Genomic DNA, 7336 nt, shown 5'->3' with positions numbered 1-7336 from the left:
CGATCATTAGTGAGGTCAGGGTTCATCCCCTGCATCACAAACACTATTTCTGATGGGCCTAGAGACAGGGGCCTGTAATCTCCTTTACTTTAGAGGCTGAAGAAGAGGTAGTCACAAGTTCAAGACCTGACCAGGCTCTAGAAAGAGTTCAAGGCCGGCCTGGGAAACTTCTTAGAGAAGCCAGTTCAAAAGGAAAACAAGGCTGGAGATATAGCTCGAGTGGGAGCACTCCTGTTTGGGTGCACAGTTGCTGTTTCCAGCCAGGGGTGCTGGAGTGGGAGCACTCTTGTTTGGGTGCACAGTTGCTGTTTCCAGCCAGGGGTGCTGGAATGGGAGCACTCTTGTTTGGGTGCACAGTTGCTGTTTCCAGCCAGGGGTGCTGACGCACGTGTGCAATCCTAGCATTGCAGAGGTGAGGCAGGAGGATCTGAAGTTTGAGACTAGTCTAGGCCTCATAGAGAGGTCCTGTCTCAAAACAACCCCACCAACCCTCCTTCCCTTGTTCCTTTCCCTTGGTCGGCCATCATGGAGCTAGTGAAGATGCGTCTTCCTCAGCTGAGACGGGGACTATTTTAGGGGTAATCTCTGCGTCACAGAGGGAGGCAGGAAGGAGCCATTTATTTTCTTCCTTCTCATTCTTCATGCCCTGCTGTCCAGCTAAGTCATTTTTCAAAGGTTTCTCTTTTCCCCAGAGGATATTTAGCCTCTGCCTTTGCTCCGGAACCGGTATCTCTAATCCTTCAACAAAGGCTTCTAAACGTAGAAGAAATGTTTCTTTGCTTGAATTGACCTCAGGCTAAACTACAGAGCATGAAAGCTGCCTTTGTATAAATGAACGTATTCACGATGGTACTGGATGCTGGGAATGGCGAAGTTGCCAGTCACTTTGGTATCACCTGGTAATTTCTCCTGGTCTTCTTAACCTTATCCATCCTGACCTTCCTTTTACCTCTCCTGGCCGAAAGCAGAAGGCGTCCTTGCTTCTCAGGGAGCCGAAAGCATGCCTTTCTTTCAGGGAGAGATACAGGTAGACTGCTTGGCCCCTTGGCCCTGGGAGATGTGCTTGGGCAGGTGTCAGGCTTTACTATTTCAGCATGCCTTTGAGAAGTAATTAAGTTCAAAACAACGCACTCCACACTTTAAAAATGTTTCCATCATTTGATGCGTAAGACATGCATTGAAAACAACAACTTCCCAACTAAGTTACCCTGAAGGTTTGGGGAATTGTATCTGCCCTTCCTGTTGCTGGGCGCCCAACCCAGACCTCATGTATGTTGGGCAGATGCTGGACCACAGAACTGAATCTCCAGCTCTGGGAAAACGTTCTTCCTCAGATAAAGTAGACACCCAAAGAGTACCTGCTGAATGACTGCAGAGAGTGGAGGGAGACCAGGCCAACTTCAGGAAGCCACGGTAGGGGAATAGGCTTCTGGTTGGAGACCTGACCACCCTGTGTGCGTCCCTTCCACATTGCCAGGGTACTTTCCACAGAGTAGCTCATGAACCCTCAGGATGACTCTGCAAGAGGAGAGAGGTCGGCTCTGTTCATAACGTCCTGAGATGAAATTACTTGCCTGGAGTCAAACAAGTAATAAGTGGCAGAAGTGGAGCCAGTGCCCAGGTCTGGTGAATGCCTTTGGTGTCAGGACACAGACGGACACCAGCAGCTCCTGGTGCTCTCAGAGTGGAGCTCCTGAATCACTGCTGCTGGAGGGCATGAGACTCTCAGAGGCTGAAAATGAAAAGTCACTGGGCTGAAAATGTCCCGAAGCTCCCCAGCACAGCAATAAACTCCAAGCAGATGTATCTACACAGAAGAAAAAGCAAACTGCACACACAGCCACGTCAGTGGACAGAAGGACGGCAGATGAGTTCCACTTTGCACTGTTTGCAATAATTCATTTAGGCCGTTACTGTGCTGTGAGCTCAGGATGAGCTGGAAGCCATGCTTTGTTCCAAGAAGAGAACCTGAGTTACTACTGACTGTGTCATACAACAACCTCTCTACAACTGAAAGCATTATTTTGTCCAAGACACTAGTGAAGCATTACTCAGAATCATGCATTGAATTGAATTGAAACCTTAAAAGAGGGTCTAACAGATTGACCAGGGGACAAAATAACCAGGCAGATCCCCACTACAGTTTGGATGGGGACTGTTCCCGAGGCTCATGTGCTGCAGGCTTTTGGAAAGTGACTAGACCCTGAGGATTCTGATGTCAACACAGTTACCCATTGAGGGAGCAAAATTATTAGATGGTGCTAGGGGTGTGTGATATGCTAGAAACTTTAGAAATGGGGACAAGGGTCTGTCTTGTCCCTGGCTTCCTTATTCTGCCTTTCAGAGCCCCATAGCAACAGTCAGATGACCATGGAACCTTAGGAGCCATAAGCCAAAATAACATGCCGTGACTAATGTCAGCCACTGTTACAACCATGAAAAGCTGAGGAAGGGCTGTTGAGATGGCTCCACGGTAAAACCACTTGCTGCTGAGTCCCTAAGTCTGGGCCGTGCTGGCATTAATACTTAATTGTCAGCACTTACCAAAAGGCTACTACAGCCAACGCCAGGGTGATCGTGAGTCAAACCCAGAAGTTTTTTTTTTTTTTGGTTTTTCGAGACAGGGTTTCTCTGTGTAGTTTTGCGCCTTTCCTGGAACTCACTTGGTAGTCCAGGCTGGCCTCGAACTCACAGAGATCCACCTGGCTCTGCCTCCCGAGTGCTGGTATTAAAGGCGTGAGCCACCACCGCCCGGCCAAACCCAGAAGTTTTATGCACACCACCAGAGAATAGCAGACAGGCTGAATCTTGGGTCCCGCTCAGCACAGTCATCTCTAAATGGATTACCATCTGTTTAGTCAACCGCAGCCTAGCCAGTACTGGTCGCCAGAGACCGTCCACCTAGGTGGAAGCAAGTTCTTTCGCTGCAACTCCAGAGGGCTGGACTCTTCCCAGGGGACAGAGTGAAGTTATCACTGTTAATAATTTCGTGTTGACATGTGTCTGCCCCAGTTTTACTTCTTGACCGTGCTGGCTCTTCTGAGCTTGGAAGACAGACAGCTCTTGCTTGTGACTGAGATGAGTTCTTACGAGCCGATTTCTAATTTGTGTCCTCCACAGACACCATGTTATAAACACCGACCGTGTTCTTCCTCCCCACCTAACTCCTGGAATAATGGGGTCCAAGTGTGGTCGCTACAGGAAGTGTGCCTCAGGTGTGGTCACTACAGGAAGTGTGCCTCAAGTGTGGCAGCTAGCTTAGAGGCAGCCTTGGATCTACTTTAGAGAGCAGTTAGTCTCTTCTGGCTTATTCAGGAAGTGAGGGGAGTGCCAGGAAGTGGGGAAGTCCTTCTTTGAGCCACCTTCTTCAGGGGCTGGGGAGATGCCATGGGGGTGGGGTTTCCTAGCAATGCTGGTGAATTTCTCAATCCCTGTTCAAAAAGTGTAAAAAGAAACATTAGGCTGGATGTGGTGGTCAGGAGCTGTGAGAAAGAGAGAGAGAGGAGAGAGAGAGAGGAGAGAGAGAGAGAGAGAGAGAGAGAGAGAGAGAGAGAGAGAGAGAGAGAAAGAGAGAGAGATGTTGCTAAAGGTAGTAAAATATAAAATGCTTCCTTTTGTTTTCAATTTGTTTATGTGGTTCTAAAGAAAAAAATTTACATGTTTTTATGTTATGTTGTAGGAAAGCAGCTTTACATGTAACCACAAGCACTTAATTTTTGCATATACTCACCAAAGTGTCACAGTTTCTGTCTCAGGGCTCAAACATTTTTATGTTTTGTTCTGACCAGGGAAGCAAGAAATTTGCACAAAACTTACTCAGCCTTACTGTTTTCCTCTTGATACACGCCTTCTACCGGGAGTCTCCGGAGCATAAGGAGGGACTGGTTGGAAGTGTCCTCAGGACAGGTGCTTGGCCAGCACGGGGAACAAAGTGAGAGTGGCCCACCACCATATTTCAGTCTTTTGAGTATCAGGGTACATGGCTTATGTTTCAAGTTCTGGTTTTACTGGAAAGCGCGGCCTCTGGGAGCTGCCAGCTCCCTTCTCACTCATCTGCAGACAGCTACTTCCCTTGGACTCCTAGCTGAGAACTCTGATGCCTGTAGCTCCATCAGAAATCTATGCCTGTGGGCACGGAGAATGCCCTGAGGGGAGTGGGAAGATAAAATGCAATACAGTCTCTATCCCCTCTGTTCACCCCCTGCTCCTTTGTCTCTCACCTGACTTCCAAACAGGAACTATTAGGAAAGTCAGGATGGCAGAGAATTAAGTCAAGTGCGTGGCTTCTCTAAGCATCTATCATTAGCAGGATAGGGTAAGTTGGGCAGAAAGAATAGATTCTCCTACCCTCTCAGGTTCTTCAGTCTTTTGCTTATCAATCTGCCCTTCCCATTGATGTCAACCATTTCACTTCAAAGAACTAGGTGCAGGCTGGGCTGTCGATCACCAGCAGAGAGCCAGCTCAGTATTCAGAAGCCTTGGGTTCCATGGGTAGCATCACTCATACACTGTCGTCATCATCATCATCATCATCATCATCATCATCGTCACTATCGATAATTAGTTGCATCACCTAAATTCCTCGCCTGCTGTCATTATCATGAAATCTAGAACTGTTGGCAGGGCATTCAAAGCCTTCTCCATCTCCAGCCAACTTTCTCAGGCCTGCTGTACTCTGTTCTCCAGAGTGTGGTCTGAAGGCTCATGCCTTCTTAGTCTGCTCTTTCACTGGGAATGTCTATTGTCCTGCTACTGCCTCATCAAGTTGAGGCCAGGTAAAATGCTGTCTCCTAGTTGAGCTCCCTGATGTCCCCAGCTCTCATTAACTGTTCCTTCCATTACAGCTCAACTTGGGCAGGTAGTCCATTGCATCTCAGAAAGCACTCAACATTCTGCTACCTTCAGCCATGTTCAGCTTCTCCTGTGTACTTCCACCATAACCATGGCTCTCAAACTTTCCTAGCAATGAACAAAAAAACAGAAATTCATTTCACACTGCGATCAAATATACACAGCTCTATATGCCTTATGTTTCAATATTGTGTTCTTCCTCTATTTAACAGCTCTGAAATCAGAACATAGCAATGAGACATTTTGATACGATTTTATTTATTACTTCTTTGAGGCCGGGTCTCACTGTGTAACCCTGGCTGGCCTGGAACTTGCTATTGTAGATCAGGCTGGTCTTGAACTCAAGATCTGCCTTGTTCTGCTTAGCTGGTGCCGGGATTAAAGGCCTGTCTGGTTTTGATTTTATCATTCTTTTAAATAAAAGTGTAAGGATGTTTTGGCTCCATGTTTGTCTGTGTACCATATACATCCCTGGTGCCTGTGGTGGTCAAAAGAGGATGATGCAACCCTTGGAACTGGAGTAGATGGTTGTGAATGCCCATGTGGGTGCTGGAAATCAAACCCTGGTCCTCTGGAAGAGCAGCCTATGCTCTTAACCTCTGAACCATTTCTCTATTGCCCCGATTTTTTTTAACTACCTTGAAACTTTATTCAAAATTCCTAGTATTATGTTTTCATTTCTTAAATTATCTTTTGAGATTTTTTTTAACTTTATTTTTTTGAGACAGGGTTTTCCTGTGTAGCCTTAGCTGCTGTGGGATGTTCTGTATGGCAAATGTGTTGCTCTGATTGGTCAATAAATAAAACACTGATTGGCCAGTGGCTAGGCAGGAAGTATAGGCGGGACTAACAGAGAGGAGAAAAGAAAGAACAGGAAGGCAGAAGGAGTCACTGCCAGCCGCCACCAAGACAAGCAGCATGTGAAGATGCCGGTAAGCCACAAGCCATGTGGCAAGGTATAGATTTATGGAAATGGATTGATTTAAGCTATAAGAACAGTTAGCAAGAAGCCTGCCACGGCCATACAGTTTGTAAGCAATATAAGTCTCTGTGTTTACTTGGTTGGGTCTGAGCAGCTGTGGGACTGGCAGGTGAGAGAGATTTGTCCTGACTGTGGGCCAGGCAGGAAAACTCTAGCTACACTTAGCTTTCCTGGAACTCTCTGTAGACCAAAGATCCTCTTGCCCCTGCCTCCTGAGTGCACCACTACCATTCGGCAAGTTTTTTGTTTGTTTGTTTTTGTTTTAATTTTATATATATGGCTATTTTTGTCTACATGTGTGTCTGTGCATCATGGTCTTGAAGAGGGTGTTAGATCCCCCAAAATAGAGCTACAGATGGCTGTGAGCTGCCGTGTAGGTGCTGGGAACTTAATCTGGGTCCTCTGGAAGAGCAGACAGTGCTCTTTACCACTGAGCCATCTCTCCACCCCCAGGCCCTGGATTTATCATTCTTAGTAGTACATAAAATAATGGCATGGCTCATATTTGGTGGCATTTTGATTTGCTGAAATATAGCACAAAGCTGAAAGCTTCACTGTTACCCTTTTTGTTATAGAGGATGTTCTCTTATTCGGCTTTTTGCTCTTTTGGTAATGAAATTTGCTGGTCATGACCCACAGAAATGATTTCCCTACTCATTAAGGATTGTCATATGCAGCTTCAAAAACTACTTGGAGCAGCTGGGTGTGGAGGTGTGGAGCATTGGGGAGGCTGAGGTGGGGTGATCAAGACTTTGAGGCTAGTTAGGGCCTCACAGACAGATCCTGTTTCATAACCCCCTTCAAAACAAAACTAACCTTAGTGAACTGGACTGTTTACACCCATACAACAGGATTAAGAACTAAACCCAGCCGGATTACCAGGAATACAAGTCAGCTGTGCAAGTAAACATGACCTTTTTAGAAAAATTCTTTGACAATTTCACACATGTATATGATACATTTTGGCCATTTTCTCTCCCCATTACTTTCTCATTCTCCTTTCTCTTACTTTGCTTGATTGCTTGCCTTGAAGACTAGGTCTTACGAACCCCAAGGGTTGACCTCACCTCAAGGTTCTCCTGTCTCAGCCTGCAGAATGCTGTGATGACAAGCGTTCACCACCACACCTGGTTTGTACGCATGACAAATTTCAGGAAATTCTCATCCAGGAAGATGAATTTGCAAATATTTTATTGTACTTTCAGGCAGGGACTTCCTCAAATCCTTTTTTTTTTTTTTTTTTTTTTTTTGGGAAGGCTACAACAGTAACCAAACTCTCAGGGTAAACAGCCCCCTCCTCACCAAGATTACTGGGCTTACCCACCATTACACTCTCCTAGGCTTCAAAACTCTCCCCTTTCCCACCCTAAACTGTTACACCACTCAGTCCCAGTTAAGTCTCCTAGCCGAAAGACCCGCTTTAAACCAAATCCCCCAAATCTTGTACTAGCCCCAGACCTCTCTCAAGATACTACAAAGACTAAGTAACTTCACTGCTATAAA

This window comes from Peromyscus eremicus, chromosome 7 (assembly GCF_949786415.1).
Source record: "Peromyscus eremicus chromosome 7, PerEre_H2_v1, whole genome shotgun sequence".
Taxonomy (NCBI): domain Eukaryota; kingdom Metazoa; phylum Chordata; class Mammalia; order Rodentia; family Cricetidae; genus Peromyscus; species Peromyscus eremicus.
The sequence above is the reverse complement of the archived record's forward strand: the minus strand, read 5'-3'. Positions refer to the sequence as shown.